The sequence below is a fragment of the Xiphophorus maculatus genome, chromosome 12 (genome assembly GCF_002775205.1).
Source record: "Xiphophorus maculatus strain JP 163 A chromosome 12, X_maculatus-5.0-male, whole genome shotgun sequence".
NCBI classification, from domain to species: domain Eukaryota; kingdom Metazoa; phylum Chordata; class Actinopteri; order Cyprinodontiformes; family Poeciliidae; genus Xiphophorus; species Xiphophorus maculatus.
In genome coordinates this window covers 29,141,092-29,163,355 of record NC_036454.1, presented here as the reverse complement: position 1 = coordinate 29,163,355, position 22,264 = coordinate 29,141,092, and the positions used below count along the sequence as shown (strand labels likewise).

The 22,264-nt window shown below is 41.5% G+C and overlaps 1 protein-coding gene across 3 annotated transcripts in view; it reads right to left on the bottom strand.

Annotated features, from left to right (window-relative positions):
* sema4c (semaphorin 4C) overlaps window positions 1-16,339 on the bottom strand; it is a 130,942-nt gene extending 114,603 nt beyond the window's left edge. For all 3 annotated transcript variants that reach the window (XM_023343514.1, XM_023343513.1, XM_023343515.1), the window contains exon 1: window positions 15,759-16,339. The gene's annotated coding sequence lies outside the window, so the exon portion shown is untranslated. The remainder of the gene's footprint in view (window positions 1-15,758) is intronic.
* Window positions 16,340-22,264: the final 5,925 nt, after the last annotated feature.

Here is a 22,264-nt window from a genome sequence, read left to right as displayed (position 1 = left end):
AATTAAAATCAGTCAAAAGGTATTAGGAGGCGCACAAGCAGGCAGCTTAATTTGGAAACAAGTTTGTGAGGCCAGCGGGCAGATGAAGGGAGGGCCCAATTGGCGCATAGTTCAAAGAGTCAACTACAAACCTAGTTTAATCTGTCTTTACTGTTACTGGTGTATGAAAAACCCTGTTTAACACAATTGAGGCAAGTAAAGTCTGGTGGACCGCCAGGACTATAATACCCTGCACTCATACAACTAAATAAAGTTGAACTGTAACTGTGAATGGCTCACAAACCCAAAACGACCCGCATGCACAGGAGAAGAAGAAGAAGACATAAATGTAAATGCAGCAGCGTTTACAGAAGCAGTAATGGATGCCGCCATCTACGGATCGGTTTTAAGGTTTTGCTTATGTCAGACTTCAGTGGCGTCTCTAACCTGATGACTAATTGCTAACTTAACATGGTCAAACTAGTTCAAAATGTGTAGTTTTGAGATGGTCCTAAAACCATGCTTCTCCTGCGACGGTGGTACCCTCAGCAGAAACAGACAGCCTCTTTACGACACACAGGCAGGATGCCATCCGGTCCAACCTGCCGTAACATTTCCCTTAATCCGTTCCTGCTGCGCTAAAAATTTCATACCGGTTTCTGATTCACCCCAGATTAAAACCAGAGCCGGCACAACGTCAGACGTCACAACCCCCCCATCCCCACCCCCACCCCCCAGCCCCACCCCCGCCGCCTGACTAGCAGTTAAGTCCACCTCACATGAGTACTGTAAAATATGTTGAAAAACGGACCCGTCCTTGTTCTGTTAAAAAAACAACAACATGTAACCGTCCTCGGTTACAAGTAAAAGCCACTTTGCTCCATCATTGATGTCTGAACAATTAGGAGTAGCATTGACTTCCCAGCAACACTGCAGGCTGTTAGGAACACTGCAATAACTTTGAATTTCCAATTAGAGGTGCTACACTGTGCATACATCTGTATTCTCACCTATTAGGCCACTAATGACTAACTGATTTTCCAGCAAGGGAGCAGGAAATAGGAAGGGTAGCTCCCAGCCGTCTACAAAAAAAACAAACAAAAAAAAAAACTTAAACTACTCCCACACACCAGCACAGAGATCTCGGAGAGCAGCCTTGCATGGGCCCTCCTGCTGCTGATAAGCCTCGCATGGGCCCCGACGTAGTTCTTGTCCCAGAGAGAGGCCATTAGCCCGGTTGCAGCGCCTTCCCGGATAAGCCGCAGCTTACCAGGCTGCAAGCCACAGGGCAGCTTTTTTATTGTTGCTTCAAAACTTTATGTGTGAGCGCGGGGCAACGGCTGCGTCTGTAACACAGGCTCCAGCAGACCCGGTTCCTGTGTGAATGTGTGTGTGTGTGTGTGTGTGTGTGATGCTGCATGCTCCCGGCAGTTCCTGTACACTAACGGCCGGTCCCACGGTAGGGAGCGGGAGCTCCATCAGACCAGAACAATGCCAGAAAAAGAAGGGGGTTGCCATAAAAACAAACTACCGTGCTCTGGTTAGCACGAGGAGGAGGGAGGATGGGGGCGCTACTTTCTCCTGCAAACCCCCCCCCGCCCCTCCTCAGTGAACGATATCTGCATCATAATTCAAACTTCACAAAAATATGAATCTGTACTTTTAGGTTAATGTGACACAACATGGAGAAAATTCAGAGATGCACCGATCCGATATCAGGTATCTGCACCGCTCCCGATATTGAGAAAAAACAAAATTCTACATGGAGTTATCATTAGTTGAGTTTCCATTACAAACGTTTCCAAATCTTAGTCAATATTCTGCTAATGTCGAAAAACACAATTTCGCAGTTGCAGTGTTTCAATTAAATAAGAAGTGAAATTAAAATCACACGTGAAAAAGCTTGTTCACATGATAAGTCATTAAAGATTATGGCAGTAATGGATGTAAACAGATGAGAAATATTCCTACTTCATCCATAATTCATCAGCCGTCGAAGCAACTGATGGCTTTTTGTTGTTAGAGCAACAAACCTCTGACACTTTTCCCCACGTTTTGGGAAAATCGTAGTCTTCCGTTTTACAGAAGAGCTATGGATTCAACACGTTGGAATGACACACAACTTTTTATTATTTATGTTACATTATATTTATAATTCCCAATTGTACTTTTTGAACCATTTGAAAGAAGGTTTTGTTTTGAAATGTTTGACCAAGGTAGTCAACCTGCTGCTTTTGTCAGTTTCTGTATTTTTTCTTTTATATTGGCTGCTCTATTTATAATTGCACCAACTGAGCAAATTAAAGATGTTTTTTTCCCGTTTGACCAAGCTTTTGAAGCTATTGGTGTATTCAAATGTGCTGCAGAGCTATTTAGTACATTTGCAATTCACTGCATTTTTGTTTGTGCGCCAAAAAAAAATGTTTCCAATCAATTCTGCACTATTTTTCTACATTGTATCAGTATCGAACGATTCTAAGTCTCAGATATCTGTATCGGTTTTGGAGGTGAGAAAAGTGGATTTTTGGCATGAGACCCATTATGTTAGCCTCACACTAACATAATGGGAATCTCAATTTTGCACACATATTTCAGCCTTTATGTGTCACTGAACCCAAGAAGGGGGAAAAAGGGAGCGATTCGGGCAGTCTTCTGTACAGAGATCGCAGCGCTGACAGCTGAGCCAGAAAACATCTGCTGACTCGGAACAAACAAAACAACAACCAGCCGACAGACAGCCGTGCTGGGGCCTCCGAAAAAAAAATAAGTGCCTTACACTGTGCCCCCAAAACACAATTGGCTATCTGTTTTATGGCTGAGCATATCGGTCTTTCTCTAGACACAACTCAGCGCAGAGAGAGTATAAAACACATCTGAAGATCAAGACAGAATCAAACTGTAAAAAGAGACAATAAAGATTTCTTCTTTGAAATCTTTATTCTTTGGCTCAGGAAGAACAAAAGAGCAAATGTGAAGAAAAAAAAAATCTCCTTTGCAAAGTACTGTAGAAAAGATACACCGATTCATCCTACAGTTGGTTGGATTGCTCTAAATGTTCAAAAATTGGTCCATACTCTCCTGGATCCTTTGCTAAGAAGCCTACTTTTTTGTGAAAAGCAGAGGTTTAACTTGCGGCTGCGCTACACTTGTAAACATGCCGCCGCTTTAAAGTGAAGTCTGGGATTTTATGACGCTGGAGGAATGCCAGGGTGACATGAGCATGAAATTTTCTTTGGCCTATGCAGACCCTTTAAACGCAGGACGGAACATCAGTACCATATATCAAAAAGATTATTTTCATCTCAGGTTTAAGATTTATGACACTTTATTATTGGTAAAAATATTTCAAACATCCCTAATGCTCCTTCTAAAGCAATATTAGAGAAAAAGATATTGGTATCTCTAACATTTTAGTTACTGGCATTGTGATTTTGACACCAAAGCAAATATATATAACATTCACCAACATTCCATCGTTTAATGTGCAGAATACTGTGTGTTTTAAGCCTTGTGCTCGTTATAGATCAACACTGGGAGTCCATCAAGCCAGTATTAGCAAGCTAATTAGTCTAACTGTGTCTATAGCGCCTGCAGTCGGCTGCTTAACAAACATGAAGCTCCTAGCGCCACTTAAATAAGAGTGATAGGTGGCGCTCCAGTAGTTGCCAACTGAAAGACAGTTCAAATTTACCATTTTTTCTACTTTGTACCTCGGGGAAAGTTAGCAACAACAGGTTGGGGAGGGGCAACACTAGCTAATTTAGTGGAAACAATTATTGAATATTCTAGCCTTCTGACATCTATATTGGTCTAACGTCATAGAATGGTGTGAACTTTTTTTTTGTGGTTTTGAAACTATTTTAAAATCCCGTGTTTGGACACTGGTAACCAGCCCGTGCCTATTGTTTTGAAAAGTACACACCATGTGTACAGTGTAACACTCATCTCTCACTACGATTCATAAAAAAAACATGAAACAATTGTGTTGCATGTTGATAAATTCACATACTTAAATTATTGGTATATGACAAAAGGCTTTTCCATTTCCTGACTTCAGCTAGTTTTTAGGGACCAGAACTGATTTGACCTTTTTTTCTCATGTCTTCAACAGTTTCCAAGTTTATCTGATAGCCATGTCTAAAGATCAATAAAAATAAAAAAACCCCCGCTAAAACAATCAATACTGTTGTAGTGGAAAGCAATACAGGAGGCTGCTAGCAAGTTTATGTTGTCTTTTTTATTTTTAAATCTTAGTAAACCTAGAGCAAAGTTTTTGAATAAAAAAGTTCTCTGTTATAAATAAGTCTTGCTTTAAATATGCTTTTTTATCAAAACCTCAGCCTGAGTGTGGAAGAGAGTTGCCGGCGCAGCACAAAACTCTTTGTTTTGCTAACTATCTGCATTAGCATGTGTGCCATACACATGCTAATGCAGATAGTTAGCAAAACAGAGAGTTTTACTCTACAGTCAGCAGGCTAAAATATCACAAAGACATAATGTAGTGTTCAGCAACAAGGGAAGCTTTCTCAAGATATGTCACCTTTCTTTAATTCATACAAAAACAGCAAGCTACAATCTAAGCTAGCTAGCCAGAGGCTAAATGCTCCCCTTTGATTCTTCCCTAACTAATCCCCTATTTTTTTTTAATTCTGGAGCCATATCGATCTTTACATTTCTTCACTACTACATCCTCCCTTATGTCAATATTTAAGGACACGCTCGCCTTTAATGAAATCTCTAATAAGCAAAAAATCCATTTCACCTTGTAGCTCTAATTAAGTGTCCTGATTTACATAAATCCTTGAACAGGAACCAGGAGGGGGTTATCCAGAGATAAACAACGAGGAGGAGGACGGAGAAAGCGAGCGGAGGAGGGCAGCAGATGGCCAGGAGTGGTCAGCTGTTAATACACACGCGGGTCGGGACTGCCCTGCCCTCCCATTCTACCGGCCATTAATAATGCAGAGCCACCCAGAGGAACTCCAGCGAGCGTCTTTTTTTAAACTCTGCTGCAGGAAAGCACAAACCTTGATGTCACGACTGGAAGCGATGGATTTCTCTCCATCTGTTCGTTCATTTCAATCAGAAAACAGTAATTAGATTTGGGTGATGTCTCTCTCCACTGCACACTGACGTTTTCTTGTGTTGTTTGTTTGTTTGATTTTTTTTTTTTTTTGTTCATAATTGCATTGATCAGCCAAACAGGAGGGAAATTACAGGTTGCAACGAAAAAGCTTTGACAAGCAAAACTTCCGCCACGGCGCAAGAAAGAGAGAGAGAGAGGAACAAATTCAAGATGTACCGGCCCAGCGTATTGGCTTCCAGGATGTCAGTTTTGCTCCATATTGGATTTTCCACAAGTCAGTCTTTCCTGGAAACATTTTCCCTCCCTGCCTCCATCAGGGCTTATTTACTTATTTATTGATTCCTCCCAAAGGAGGAATCCATCATTCATTGCTGGTGACAAATATTTATCACTGCGTTGTATTTCTGTGATCGGGGAGTTGTGCGTTTTTTTGTTTTTTGTTTTCTTTTTCTGATAATGTAGTTAATTTTTGACGGCAACGTCAATAAGACTTCATTTAATTTGCGTGAATTGATTTGGTGAGCGAGGAGAAAAAGATCCATAATGGCTGCTCTCGGAGCATTCAGTGCACTGGCACCACTATTAGAAACCACCAAACAGATTACAGCACTCGCTCCATGGTATCATTTTTATTCACAATAGACTGAATATGCACTTGTCTGTTCAATTAAAGTTGAGCTGTATAAGTGGCAAGTGCTTGCACTTTGGCAATGCAAAAATAAAAACTGACCTCATTAGGCTCCTGAAAGTGAGTGGGTTTAAGTGAGGAAGTTGGAAAAAAGGAGGCAGGGGGGAAATCTGTCTAAAAGAAGGGGGAGGAAGAGAAAACGCTCAAAGAGAGGCCATAGCTGGAGGAGAGCAAAGGCATCACGTCCTGGAACAACTGCAATCAGGGCTGCTGCCAGAAGCCCCTGAATCTATCTTCGCTGCCTGACGAAAACGTCTCAGCAGGTCTGGCATCCACAAAGGCAGGACTAGAGGTGCTGCGGCGGAGCGCATGAGCTCCAGAATGCACCGAACCTCGCAGAAAAGAGTTTCTGTGGCACACAAACCAATATAAAGGCATACATTCTGTGCAGAAGACCCAATAAAACCGTAACTCTGAACAAGTGTTGTTGATTTCTGCATAGTTAGACAGAATGCGACGTTTTGAGACGGCGAATTTGCATCAAACTTGCATAACGAAGAGGCACAGAGTCACTATTCGTCGCATTTGTCTGCTGAAACAGTTAATCGGGTTAATCGTGATGAATCGATTGTTGAAATCATCGTCAACTAATTTAGTGATCGATTATTTGTTAATTTGAGCATACAGACTCAAAAAAGGCCATTTGATAATTATTCCAAAACTGAACTAAATCTACGCACATTTAGCATTACAGATAAAAACACCCCCGTCTGTAATTCTGCTCTACCCAAAGCTCCTCAAGTGGCATATTTTTTGCTTCATTTTACTTCATTCACTAAAGCAATGCTATGTTATCGCATCTTAGGCAATAAAATGTTAAGTTTCTTATTTAAAAAGGGAATTTAGTTATTTGTTTATTTGCATTTATTAATGTATTCCTGATATTGTATAAAAAAAACTTTATTCAATAGGATTACTTGAAGAATGTGGCCATTTTTATCTGATTAATCGATTAATTATCAGAATAATCAATAGAATAAACAAATTGTAAAATAACCGCAAGCTGCAACCCTACTTCCATCTTTTTTTATATCAATCTGACATAAATCAATAAGGTTAAATGAAAATCTATAAAATGTGCCGATTGTTTATATCCGATTAATCGTCAGAATAATAATTACTAAAATAATCGTTTGTTGCAGCCCTGCTTTAATTTTTTTTTAATTAATCAGACATCTACATCTATTGGATTTTTGTTGTTGTAATAAGTTAGAAATGGAGCAATGTACACAGCAGAGTGTCCCAATGAAAGTTTCAGCACAGCAATGGGAGTCTCAGTAGAGAGTGAAGACGCACTCCTTCTGTGTATTTTGTAATATGAGCGCGTCTGCTGTGTTTTTTGTTGTTTTTTTGGCAGCTGGACCAGCCTCAGCAAGAGGGCTACGTTGTTCTCTACTTTACAAAACACATCACCCAATAAATAAATCTTGCAGTGAACTCCCCCTTTTTTTACTCAGAACATTTGATTCTGAACTAACTTTAAACAAGTTAAATGCAGAACCAGGCATGTGTAAAAAGTCTTTAAAAAAAACCTATTTCCAGTTTTGCGTCAGAGACCGTCAGATTTTTATTCTTGTATTCCAGTCTTCACATATTCACATTTGTGACAGAAGGAGAGAAAACCTCACACCCAAACAATGGACGCCACGTAGATGGCGCCTAGTTGTTGTTATGGAGACTAAGGTGCAACTCTGCTAACTCAGCAATGTGGCAAGGTAAATATGAGTCACTGTCCAACCTGACAGCCGGCGGCTAAAATAAACGGACCTCTGTGTTGTGACAATGTGAGATTTTTACTAAACTGAAAGTGAGTTTCTGTTGATCAGAAAGGTCTGCAGTCTGTTGCACCGAGTTCTTCTTAAAGTCAGTAACGGGGTTTTTTGGTGCGGAACAATAAAAAGGCGAGTCGTGCTCTCTGGCGTAAACCCGTGCAAACGACTCTCAAACGAAATGTGGGTATCGAGTTCTCATCGATGCTTAGTTTACAATAAATATTCATGACTGCAGCAAAGTCATACACCACGTGATTAAATGTCGATTAAACACTTTCACTGTTCCACCTGCAGCCAGATTTTAGCAAGTTTTTTTTCTAAAGTTGACTAGTGGAAAAACAGCTAACGGGGATATAGGATTCTGATTTAGCATTAATCTGTCTTTCCTGACAAGGAGAGCCCCGTAAACTCATAAAAGACTTCAAGGGGACTCTCGGCCTGCTTTCGGTTCTCAGGTTTCAGCCTGGTTTCAATACCTTAAGGTAACAGTGCTGCTGACAATTTAGCTAACGCTCAAAAACGAACTAAATATCCCATGAATGTTTTGATGCTGCAATCTTTTTTTTTTTTCCTCATATAACATCTTCAGCTTTAATTAGAGAGAGTGCTGGCCAAGCAAGAGGAAAACTCACAAGACTGAATAAAAGCTTCAAGATTTGTCAAATGTTTCCAGAGGGAAAGTTTTATGCTTGTATAAAGAGCTGCACAAGTTTTTCACTTCCGATACGATACCGATATTGCAGTTTTGAGTATTAGCCGATTCCGATCCAATATCAAAAGTCAACAACAATAAGTATGAGAATGACCAACTCATTTATTATTAACCAATCGGCGCTGCTGGATAGAAATGCTGGGCTGGAATTCTGGAGAGGAGTGCATATATCCGAGATTTTCGATGCAGGCCGATATAATCTGATACTTGCTTTTGGCTGATATTGGACTGATACTCAATATCAGATTGGGACACCTCTGCTTATAAACAGTATGTAAAAGGTTTAGCTATTTGGTCCCAATGGGAAGATGTAAGTTTGGATATGTCAAGGTGAAGCTTTAAAAATGTAATAAGTGTCACAACAGAGAACCCTTTAATGTCTTAAAGGGTTCTCTCACACAATGCACTGCACACAATGGATGGAATATTAAATGAACACAAATTCAACAATGATTTTAAACATATATCGGAATTTCAATTTTTAACAGATAAAGCAGGCAAAGATTTAGCATCTGAAAAGGTCTTGACCTCAACATTACTGAAAACACATCCAAACTTTTACACTAACTGACAGGGTTTTTTTTTATTAATAAGTTGTTTTATCATTCCTTTATGAAAAACAACATCAACCATGGTTGTACCTTTAAAAGCACTAAATTAATTACCAAATGTATGTGAAGTCATCGCCACTGCAGATTTCACACGACGTCCTGCCTTTTCATGGAATGGGGTTGTAGTGAGGGAAAAAAAAACTATTTTCCGCAAACCTTCCAGATGGCAAAAAGGGAAAAGAAAAAAAACAAAAAACAGATCTTTAATATAAACAACTTCTCCCTGGGAAGACTAAGGAGAACATATAATCACACCAACACAGGCTCATCTCTAGTGATGTGATAATCATGTGCTAATGTGGAACATAATTCAGTGTTTGAGATTGAGATTGTGATTTTTAGGCTCCACATGTCGTTGCTAACCATGCTATCTTATTCATATCGCTGCTGGAAAACTTAAAAATATCGGCTTATGCAGATTGGAGTGGTGTACGAACGATGTTTATATCACTACGCTCCTGGACCGAAGTTCATTTGGCATGCTGTCGGTGTACACAAGCCCCTTCCTTTGCTTCTGCTGTAAACACCAGCCCATCCAGCCCAGGCCTGTGCCCCCTCCCCCTTGCCTACTGTTCCCCCTGAGCTCTCACATGACCCATCTGCTTCAGCTTTCTGGCCTTCCATGGGCCATTTCTGATCAACACAGACACGCACGCGCGCCCTCGCAAGCACTAAAAAAGCTGCGGTATCTCCATTCTGTTTGGCTAGCTTCTGGACACAGAGGGCAACGCCTGAGATGAGAACTCCCTTCATCTCAGCAGGAAACAGACCTGTTTGAAACAGTAACGTCCACAGCACATTTAGCTTCTGGAAGAGATTTTTGTTGTTGTTTCCCCTCCCCCTTCAAGTACAGAGAGGCAGGAAAAATTGTAGCTGTATTTGGATGAAAACGTATATATTTTCCCAGCAGTGCCTCCAGTTAAAGTCTGGCGCACCAACCGTTCCCCACTCCACATCTAAAGCAAACTACCGGGATCCAAACACCTTGCCGAGCGAGAGGTCAAGCATCAATGGTCCCGTTACCACGGCATCCAGCTGCCTTCCGTGTGGCTGGCGGGATCGGTCGCGTTGACTCGATGCATGTAGCACGTAGATGACAATTAGGCACGCGCAAACAGATGCGCACCAAGCAGATAGGAGACATCTGGTGCAGTGACGGCATAATGGCTATGATGCAATGTTGACCCTTACGCTTTGCTGCTGCCATGTGCTGCAGGAGCACATACACACACACATACAGTCACACACACACACCCACACACACACACAGGGTAAGATTGATAATGTGACAGTACAGTAAAGCTGAAAACAGGACAACCATATCATGAGACAATAACAACCTACAAGATGCATTGACAAGAACGAGATGAGATCTGAGCAATAGTTTTTGAAGTGCTAAATATCACAATGTTTCTTTTTGTTCCCCACAAACGATTAAAAGTGTTTTAAATAATCTAATCATTGGGGGACGTTCCATTCCAGGTTTGACTCGTCGATATACAATTTTGTTTATGACTGACTAATTCTAAAGTGTCCCTAATGCCAAAAAAAGCACAACCTTCTGGCTGCTCAATAAAATACAATAAAGTTTTCTCAATAATCTCAACAATGCAGCAAACTTTGCTGAATGCTTTCTTCACAGTTTCTCAACTAAGAGTCAGGCGCCAGCAAACGCTATTTGTGGTTCAGCGTTGTCGGATTCAGCTATACTCAAATTTTTATGTGGAACGTAACTCCCAATTATTTATGGTAAATGCCAGCACGGTAATAACTAGCCAGGTCAGGCCCCTCAACTACTGATTGCTGGAGCCGTGGACTTTGTTGAAGTTAAAAATTTCACACAACTGCTAATGTTTACCCTTGATGTAGGTAATGCACCAGTTCGACGCTATGAAACTTACCAAAATTGCCTACATTGTAAACAGGTGTCCTAAGTTGCAAAGAGAGAAGTGTCGATCTGAATGAGGCCGCTGTTGATGTCAACTCAATCTTTGAAAGAGTGACCAACACAGACTGGACGACTTTGTTCACTTCATCCGCTGCTATTGCTAAATCTACAAGCTGACTGTAATTCTGAAACAGCGCCGAAAAACAACATCATCATTCTCAACATCGTCATTCACAACTTGTCCTTCTGTTCGCTGATTGACCTGGTTGAAATTCTACCTGAGGAATCCACTTCAATGGGAGAAATCGCAGGCAGAGCAGTGAAGGTAGATTAGAATCAAGTGAAATTGTGCAGGAAGGCAATGGTCAGGGTATGCCTAGTTGTGTTTTTTTTCATAACGCATAACTTAAATATTCAAAAGAATAATGCAAATGGAGAGAAATACTTAGGTGCACTGATCTTTGACCCGGTATTGACTGGCATTTTTAAAGCAGCCGAACCAGGAACGTTTTTAGGTTTTCTTGCCGCTGACCGGCACATCAGAAGACTGTAGATGTTAGCTTCAGCGGTTTCCACTGTGTGTATTATTGCACTTGAAGGTATATTTGATGTTTGAACTATTGAAACGTTCACTTAGTACCCTTTTTAGAGGAGGTCTCAAGTGTTTGGTCATTTCAGCTATTCGTAGACAATTGTAATCCTTGCAAATATCCGCAGTATTTGTAGGGCTAGCAAGCTGGGCTAGCAAGCAGTTTTTGCTGACTTTGTAGAAGCAGCAGAGCAGACGTCCCATACCGAGGGATTAGTGCTCGATGCAGCCATCCTGGGTCCCATTCCTGACCATATTTGCTGCATGTCTTCCTCCCTCTGTCTCAATACAGTGAGTAAGTGTCACCAGTGCCACACAATCTTCAAAACAATTAGATTACATGATGACAGTTTTGTTTCTCTGTTAATATCTAAGGCTGGTATACAGTAAGAATTTAACACCGGTCCATACCCAGGCCTTTGAAACAGCATTTTAATCCTAAAACATAACCCAGTACGATTTTGAACGTATTATTAGGAGCCTCGGTGTGGCTGTTCACAGATGACAAATAAAGCTCGCATCTTTTAATGAGGCTTGTAACAGTTTTGTTTCTGAGAACAAAAAGGTAATGAATTGTCTCCTGTGACTCTGTCAGCTTGTTGGAAGATAATAGTCTCAGACGGCAGCGAGTCAACGACACACAGAAAAACACGCTAACCAGCCATAAAAAGGATGTAAAAGTTCTAAGAGTTGTGTCTCGCTGGTACTCAAATGACATTAAGAAAACATTAAACGGCGCTTTGAAGCAGCACGTGTGTGTCGCTGAACAGCTCAGTCCAAGCGTGGCTGTCTGCTGTCGGTGGTGTGCGTGTGCGGGGGTGTGCTTGTGTGTGTATTGTTAGCAGTTGAGCTGAATGTGCGGGAAGATGGGAAGGAGAGTGCCCACCAGGATCTCTTCATTGTCTGCCTGACAATGTGCTGTGGCTCGCTCAATAGAGGCATTAACATCTGGGTTCAGTCTGTGTGTGAGAACAGGCACTGTGTGAGGCTTTGTTAAAGCTAACACTGGATTTCAAGTTGATGTTTTAATTTAAACCAAAAAAGATGGAAATATTCAAAAACCAAAACTGTTTTCACCGACAACTCCTTTTGAAACTGCTTCACGTAATTAATAAAAGGGCCATGAACGTCCCTTTATTATTAAGATCAGACTTTTTGGGGGGACAATCAGCCTTATTTTATTTCCTAAACCTAGAAGCTGAACTATCCTTATAGACACAATCATTCACTCTCAGCAACATATACCAGTGCCAGATTTTAGGAAGAGCTTTAAGAGGGGAAGTACTAGTTTTCTCAGGACCCCCAAATGTATATTTTTGTTTTTAAATTAGTTAATGTTTTATGTAGATACAGAAAACATAAAGTGAGGTGTTTTAATTAGATTGGTTTTATATACAGTATGTAAACAATACACAACTATTGGAGAATGATGATGTTATAACCATGCCTCAAATGTAACCTGAAAGCACAAGAGTTTCAGCTAGTTTTAGTTAGTTGATACTAGCCAGCTAAAACTAGCTAAAACTAGATTGTTTCAGCTAGCTTTAGCTGGCTGAAAGTAGCTAGCTAAAACTAGATTGTTTCAGCTAGCTTTAGCTAGCTATGTAAAACTAGCTGAAACTCTGTATGCGGGCTAGTTTCAGCTAGTTACAAGCAGCTTGTTTGAGCTAGCTGAAACTAGCTCAGACTATCTAGGTTCCCTTGTTTGTCTTTGGTAAATTACAATTTCTGAGTTACAACGCCACATACAGGCCACGCATAGGTGTTACAACATTTTTGGCAACACAAAAACTACAATAATCGCTTCAAGAAAAATATTTTCATATGAACACTTTTTTTTAAATCTGAGAGAACAGCTTGGGCTATCTGATTGATTATGAAAAGTTATTTTCACATACTTAAACGTTTTTAAACAAGTTTAGCCAAAAGTACATGCAAATTATAATTTTCATTGGGCTGAAAAACCATTTCTAAATGCAAATAACTCCCAAAGGAACTTCAGTCAACTATCATATCCAGAATAATCAAACTAACAACGAAGTTGAGAAACAAGATGGCTGCTCAAGAAAACCTTAAGTAATGAACAAAATATGATTGCTGATTGACTTTAAATTGTAATAGAATTCATAAACTTCAAACAGAATACTTTTATTGTTTTCAAACACATACCCAATAAATAATCAGTTACAATTTACATCTGTGGCTACAGGACACCAAACCTGACTACGGCCCCAGGGCCCACATCTTCCTAGATCCAGCCCTGCTACATGTGCTACAATGGCTGTGTGAACCCTCTAGAGCAGGGGTCTCAAACTCCAGGCCTCGAGGGCCGCAGTCCTGCAGTTTTTAGATGTGCCACGGGTACAAAACACTGCAATGAAATGACTTAATGATCTCCTCCTTGTGTAGATCAGTTTTCCAGAGCCTTAATGACCTAATTATTCTGTTCAGGTGGTGCAGCAGAGGCACATCTAAAAGTTGCAGGACTGCGGCCCTCGAGGACTGGAGTTTGAGACCCCTGCTCTAGAGTCAATGGTGCAAATCTCACTTTGGAAAGAAGACCCCCACAGTGACTCTTGCATGAAGCCCACATCCTCCAGCCCACATCGCTGTGACGTGCCTCCACTAACTTCTCCCACAAGCCTCATAGTGTCTGCGCTCTGCACCACCCCCCGGCCCTGTCTGTTAGTTAACTGGTGCTGGCACCATCCAGCTTGTAAACCCACCCACCCCCCACCGAATCCCACCCCACTCAATGTCCAGAGTGGACACACGCCCATCCGGCCCTCCCCCTTTCCTGAGTAATTACAATAATCACTCAACTGAAGCTAATGCTTACTTCATTAGGTAAATCTGTAAGGGAATAAGGAGGAAAAAGCACTCCAAAGCAATATTTCTAAGCAGTGGTGGATAATGTTAGACGTTTATTATGAGTTGAAGCTCATCCAAAAAAAAAAAAAAAAAAAAAAAAAACCCAGTAAAATTAGACCTCTGCATATAAAAACTGCCCACATACAAACAACAATATTCCATAAAATGAATCAAACTCACTTTAAATATAGTTCAATACCTGCGTGGTTATGATTTCTATCTGCATCTCCTATTTTGTTGCATATTTAATCAAGATAAAATCTATCCTCCCCCCCCCCAAAAAAAATAAAAATATAAAGCTGTACATCACATGTCTCTGAGATGACATAAGACACTGTCTTACTTTAGCGGCAGGAAAACATCTTAAATCTGAAGGAGGTTTATAAAGACAGACAAACGAGTCCAGAGCTGAGCCGTCACAAGAAGGGACGATGTACAGATAAGCGAACGTAAAATAAGTTCACAATGCGTGAGGTGAAAAAGTACCGGCAAGTCCCGCAGGGTGACGGAACCGGAACACAGCATTTAGTCATTTCACCAGCGGCCAATCCAATCAGATAGAACATTTCAAAAAAGGAAAACAAAAACAGATTTTTCACAAGGTAAAGTCTAACAATCTGTCATCATCAGGTCAGTTTCACCTCAAGAGTCACGTGCTGTATGGCTGACACGTAAATGCAACTCATATGTTTCACAATTTGAGTCAAACTTTGCCAAAAGTTGCTACTTTAGCTGTTTTTGCTAGCCTGTCAGCTCGACGTTGTCCCCTCCTGTGACGTCACGGACTTAAACAAACACAAAGCAGAAAAAGTGTTTGGGGTTTTTTTGTGTGTGTGCGTTTTTTTTTTTTTTTTCCAGTGCGCCTTTTTCAAAAATAAAACTGTGTCATTGTGAAACCCTGCTGCGTGAAATCAAAAACACATTATTACTCGGTTCTGTTTTTACCCTCAGTTTAAATTTGTTAGACGGAGAGGAAACATTACAGCAGTGGATATAGACTCTTTAAAATGTCGAAGAAGGCAAACTACTCGAAGTCTTCGGGGAGCTAACAGTAAGTCAGAGATATTGTGCTGGAATAAATTTTTTTTTTAAAAAGCCTCGTGAAGCTCTTAGAACTTGAGAGCTAAATATTCCAGATTTACGTGAGAGGGTTGCAGAGTCACATCTGGCTAAGTCAGAAGCTTTGTGATGTACGTTGTGCATTGATTTCTTTTTTCTTTTTTTTTTTTTGCAGAGCGGCTTACTCAGCGTGTGCTTTCCGGAGACGCTTCCCGTCTCTCCCAGCCGCACTGCGCCGTGTTTACACCGCGCCGAGGTAAAAGTTGCGCCGCACCGAAACCCAGAACCGGTAACCCGACCGGGACCGCCGTTGACGGCGCACACCGCGTAGCCCCGTTCGCGTTATTTCTACAAAAACACACGTCCACAGAAAGCTGCCTCACTGCAACAGTTGATGCTCCGCACTCTCGTCGCTGATGTGGTTTTTCCACCTTTCCCACCTCCGTTGACTTCCGTCGCTGCGCTCTCAGCCGCTACGATATGAATGACGGCTCCAAACTTACCTTATTATTACGCTGATGATCACAGCCGCTGCGTCCTGCCTGCCTCCCCCCCTCCACAGCCGACGGATCCAGCAGGCTATCCTTCTCCTTCTCTCCTTTATCTGGCGTTTGTTGTTTCTTTCTTCTTCTCTTTTTTTTCCTCCTTTGACTTATAAATTATTCCACATCCTCCCATCAACCTCTGACGAATCGGTCCGCGGTTCCTCTCTCCCGTGTCCTCTCTGATGCGAAATGTTTGGACTTAAAAGAGGCAAATCGTGCCATATGATCCTGTCATTCAGTTTCTGCACAGAAGAACTGGCTCCTCTACGCGCAACTCCCCTCCCAAGGCTTTGTAACGCGAAACCCAGAGGAGGAAGAGGAGGAGGAGGAGGAGGAGGAGGGAGAAAAAGGAGGAGGAAAAAGAAAGAAGAGAGAGCGTGAATTTAATCCACTAAGTGGGACGAGCTAGAAGGATCTGTCCGCCTCTCTGTCTCAGAAGTTTCAGCAGCCTGACGGAGAAATGTGAGCGCTGCGTCTCTGTGCCAGGCTCCGCTAGAAATGATGAGTGCTGCTGCTGCTGGTGCGTGGCGCTGCAGCGCGTGGTGTGTGTGTGTGTGTGTGTGTGTGTGTGTGTGTGTGTGTGTGTGTGTGTGTGTGTGTGTGTGTGTGTGTGCGTGCGCCCCCCATCTACCCCAGCCTGCTTCTGCAGTACGCAGCGCTGCAGGAAGCTGGGAGGGGTTTTTTTAAAAAAAAGGCATACAAACTCGTCTCCGCCCATTAGCCCCTATGAACAAGGGCCCCGACATCCCAGGGCCCCTGCTGAAGCCAGTTTTCATTGTGTGCAAAGTAAAGGTCTGGTTTTTGTTGTTGTTGTTGGTTTTTATTTTAGGGGGTCCTCAACATGGAGTCTGACCCCGGACAACCCAGAGGTGCTTTCTAATGAGGGCCCCCTCACAAACCAAGTGAGCATTTTGGGGAATGGGGCTTTTGGTTCTAGACCTCAGCGGTCAGTTCTGGTTCTGACTAAACCACAGTCCTGCTCTGAGAAAGTCCGAGCTGCAACATCTGGAGGGCTGGGGAGTTTGTTTGCCGATTGAAATTGTTTGCATTCTGTCTCGTTTCCACCACAAAAAAAAAAAAAAAAAAAAAAGAAAAGAAAAGAAAATGGACTCCTTAGGATTTGATGTCACAGATCTACAGAAGCCGAGAGCGGACGTTTTACCGCATCTACTGTTTCCCGATGGTTTTCTCTAGGTAAGGACCCTTCACAGATCAAATCTCTGTGAAATTTGATCTGTGAAGCGGGAAACACGCGGGAAAAGCGCATCAAGCGCAACGCGAATTAAAAAAACGGACAAAGACCTTCATTAGAAAGCAGACGAGTGAATCAAATCTGGGAAAGAATGCAGAGGAACTTCAGAGGTTGTGCTGCTCTTTCTAATGTCAGTTGATGCTAATTTAACTATCTGTTTCCCACAAACACCCGGACTCAAGAGCTATATGCAGTAACTTCTGTTTTAAGGTCCTGTTGTTTGAAGTGGTCTGGGCTGCCCAATAAAAATGGCTAATGGACAGTTTTGGGTTTTTTTTTTTTTTTTTTTTTTTTTTTTTTTTGCGGCGTGGAGTTCTTTTTGACCACACTTAAAACATTTACAGAAAAAACAAAATAAGCTACATTCCTCCGATCTGGACAGTCATAATGAGCCCGTGTCTCCAACACTGACATATGATGGGATCGACCGTAAAGCGGAGCTAATCTCCCGCCGTCACAACCATCCTCTGGATCATCATCGCTCATCTGCGTCAGTGAACGACGGACTTGGTCACCCGACAAAGTTCGGCATCGCCACGGTGACAAGCTTGCGTCCGTATTTCCGTGTTTATGAAGCAGAACCTCGCTGAGAGCGGCGGAGGACGTGGGCTTTTTTTGTTTCAGCTTTCGGCATTCAGGTGATTTAAAATTCCTCACAGTGGAATACGTTCGCTCAGATCACGCCGAGACACGTCGAGTTTTGCTGAATACATTAAAGCTGCTGGAAAGTACCGAGAGATGTTCGTTAGCTATTCTGGCCTGCTCCAGCCTGTTATTCTAATCTCATTTATTGGTTGAAATCTTTGGGAAATCATGCTTTTTTATATATATAGCCTATATATATATATAATTTGTGTGTCTAAACAATAAGTCGGAGCGATGACAAGCTGAAAACGTCATCCTGCTGAATTACGTCCAGTCTCCAGGAACAAAGAGTTGCTCTCCCAGGGACTCCGTCACCAACAGTCAGGTGCCATCGGGTACTGAAGTGATGTCAGAAAGTCTACTTTTGAGACACATCAAAATGGTTTTATCTTGTCAGATGTGTTATTCATACGTTTGAAATCAATAATAGAAAAAGTCTATGAATTTGTCATTGATGCATAATTTGATACTGTCGGTTATGGAACTGCCGGGTTTAAAATAAGCGTCTGTGAGGGATTTTGCTTGGTTTCCATGGTGGCATTTGACAAAATGTGACGTTCATTGCTTGTTTCAAAATTATACATTTATGGTGCGAAGCACGTTGAACTGCCTTGTTGATGAAATGTGCACAATTGCACTTGATTTAACTCAACACAACAAGGTTGTGGGGTATAAGTTTGTCCCATCGTACTGGGTGAGGGTTTAAATCCTGAAAACGGGTTTGAAATAATTCACTTTAAAGCCACCAGAGACTGAACTGAAAAGTTGTCACAAATGTGATTTTAAGTTTTACTTTTAATTTGTTCAGTTTGCAGACGCTACATGCTACATTGATTTCAGACGCACTCTTACATCTGTGTCTTGTGAAATAAACACGCTTTTCCACCACAGCTTGCTCCTGTTAATGTGAACAGCGGCCATATTGGAACGCCAAGTCTGCCTTGCAAGTGACAACTGGGGATAGTTGGAGTTCCTCCCACTTTCCCGGTGGGAAATCTGACTTCAGAGGGCATCCCAGTTGATTTTTTCCCAACCAACTATTCAAAGCTGGACAGCAGCAGATTGGGAAAACATTTCATTCATTGGCCTTTCGCTTCGGCTGCAACATTCGGACTGTAGCGTCAGAATTTGGCTTTCGCGACATGAAAACCTGGATTCGTCCTACCTTTCATTAATAGGCAAGGCTGCTGTCGTTGGTGTAACGGTATGACTTCACTGAACACTGTTTGAATGTCACAGCCGACCTGAGTGTTATTATTCGTCCCATCATGACCTCTGTGACCCCATCTTCTGGTACCTACATCGAGCAGGATAATGTGTCACAAAGCTCAACTAATCTCAACCTGGTGTGTTAAAAAATGAAGATTATTTAACTCCACTATTACAGATATACGTTCCTTGCAATTGAAAATGTTAAGTACAACATGACGTATTCATCTTTTTGTAACCAAGCTTTTTTAAAAAAAAAAAAAATAAGTAGAAGAGACTTTTACTGAAAAACCAACTTTGACGCACCCAAATCTGCTCTCACTTAATTTAGTAAACTCTGTGAAATATAGCAAGCTTTTTGAAAGAAAGAGACCCGGATCTCGTTATTACAGTTGGAAAAAAAAACCCCAACAATTGTTCCAGCAAGCCTGAAGGAATTTTAAAAATTGGTGCCTTTCATTTAATACCGTAAACATTGGGATTTGGAACTACAATAAGATCCTTTTCATTTTCCTAAAAAGAAAGAGGTGATTGAGTGCATCAGACCACCAACAAAAACGTGTAGAAAGATGTTGATGTTCCTCTTGTGTCGGTCTGCGGCCTTCCAGAAGCTTCCTGTTTGTAGGCAGAGAGCTTACATTGTTTATTATCCAATATCAGAAAAATAATTCAAAAAAGATTTACTTGGTAGAGCCTGGATTATGACATATAGGTTAAACGTTCAGACTGAAAGAAAAAAAAAATATTGCACATCATGACTGTGACTCTTTTCTGCATTAAACCACCACTCCATATAGGCAGAACTGGAGTCTATTGTGACAAAGTTACGTTAAAGAATCTTCAGCTCAGCTATTGCCTACACTTTCCAGATGAAACCTGTTTGGAGAGCACTGCAGCAACCCAAATCCTCTTTCAGACAGATTAGGAAATAAACAGGGCCAAATTATAATGTCCATAATCTGAAACACAGCAGGTAGCAGACAATCTGACAATGCCTTGGTTGGGTTCGGGTCCAGAGTTTATGTGTCAACAGGACGCTAATGTGGAGTCTTTTTAAACAGTCTGGTAAAAAAAAATGAAAATAAAACACCTTGGATGAAATCAAAGTCAAATAAAAGCTTTATTTATTTTTTTGTTGGGTTGAAACTGATCCTCTCAAGAGTTTAAATGTAAAAAAAAAAAGAAAGAAAAGAAGAAAATCTCTCGAACAAGCAGGCCTCAACCTTTGCTTTGTGTTTCTGCCGTCTCCTCCAGTCGTCTACAGTTAGGAATTGAAAAGGTTGCTGGAAATTAATTTGCGGGGATTATTCTCGCCCAGGTTGACTGAAACGCACTTGAGGTGTGTTGTGAGGAGAGGCAGTCGCGTGTGACGTCCCGCGGCTGACCTCAAGTTCAATTTATTACCGGAGCTCTCTGCTCGCTTTGCGCTCCTGCTGTATCCAGAACAACTCAATTTAGCGCCTGAAAAAGCCACTCTCTACTGTACAGCTTCCACTCACGCTGGTCTCGAAACGTTTGACGCTTTTCCCGCTTCACACCTTATTCATGTGTGATTAAGTTTGTCCAAAACTTTATAAGTGAAAGTTTTGGACATTTTAAATGACTCTTCACACCCTGGCCATGGTCTCTTCCAGCTGCTGCCATCAGGCAAGTGATACAGAGCGATAAAAACCAGGACAAATCGCCTAAAAAACAGTTTTTACCCGATGGCAATCATGGCACTAAATTCAAAGGCATAAGAACTTCTGCTCTTGACACCACTTTGTTAAAAAAATGTAAATTCTGTTGCGACACCTCCAGGCGCTGCAACCATTTTCTGATGTCTATTTATTTCTCATTTTGTACTATTTATTTCTTTATCTTTGTATATTATGTATATACACATAACCTGCATCTTAACTCGAGTCGAGCAAATCTCAATCTCGTTGTAATCTGTTGATGACAATGACAATAAATCTTATCTTATCTTATCTTATCTAACACGCTCTCTCCTTTTTTTTTTTTTTTTTTTTTATAAAAAACGTCCCAAATATCAAGCTGAACTCCGCCGGAGTTAATTTCACACCTCCACTCCAAACGGAGCCCATTTATACACTCTTTTTTTCCCTTTTTGTTCCAGCACCTGCAGTGGGCGTGAAGGAACGCGTTTCACCCCGTCATTCAATGTACAGCCGTCCACGGAGTGGAAGGGGGAAACTTTTCCCGCGTTCGCGCAGACGGCGTGCCGCGAGGCCCAAGAGCCCCGGGAGAGCGAAAGCACAAAATGACTGTTTAATGGCTGACAGGGCGGCGCGGAAAGATAACGAATGATAGCGAGTCGGCAGCTCCGAGCTCGTTCACGTCGTCTGTTTTTTACGGTGGCCGACAGGTGCAAATGCGCAGCAAAAGAGAAAACATGCAAACAAAAAAGAAGACACCCCCGAATGAAATGCAGCAAACAAAAAGAGAGACGCAAACACCCCCGAATGAAATGCAGCAAATAAAAAGAGAGACGCAAACACCCCCGAATGAAATGCAGCAAACAAAAAGTGTTGAAAACGGAAGTGCTCCAGACCACTAGGGGGAGTCAAAGAAAATAGTATTCATTTCTATGGGACCAGATGCAAGATTCAGAGAAAGAAATTTGAAAGAAAGTAAAGGTATCTCTCTGAATCTTGCATCTGGAAAGTGTGATTATTGTGAGAAGTCTGAAACAATAGAGCATGTTATTTTAGAGTGTTGTAAGTATGAAGAAGAGAGAAGATGCATGCTGAGAGAGTGTGTAGGTATTAAAGAAAGGTTTAATTTAATAGAATTTTTGAGGAGAGATTTCGGGAGTAGACATATTCAAATAATTATTCGGTATCTTAAAAAAACAAAGCTATTTCATAGGATATGAGTAGAGCAAGTTGGGTGTGAATGTGTAAAGAATATCAAAGAGGGGTATATAAAGTTATAAGCAAGTTGGATAATATAAGCAGGTGTGTATGTGTGGGGGTATGTTTAATCAGGAGTTAATGGAGGGAAAAGGTAGAAAGTGAAAGTTTATAGACCATCTCGAACCACACTCCATACTGGTAAGTGGCGGTAATGCTACTGTAAGTTTGTTGCCAACCGCCAATAAATACCAAGAAGAAGAAGAAGAAGAAGAATCTTGCATCTGGTCCCATAGAAATGAATACTATTTTCTTTGACTCCCCCTAGTGGTCTGGAGCACTTCCGTTTTCAACACTTTTTGTTTGCTGCATTTCATTAGGGGGTGTTTGCGTCTCTCTTTTTGTTTGCTGCATTTCATTAGGGGGTGTCTTCTTTTTTGTTTGCATGTTTTCTCTTTTGCTGCGCATTTGCACCTGTCGGCCACCGTAGTTTTTCACAACAT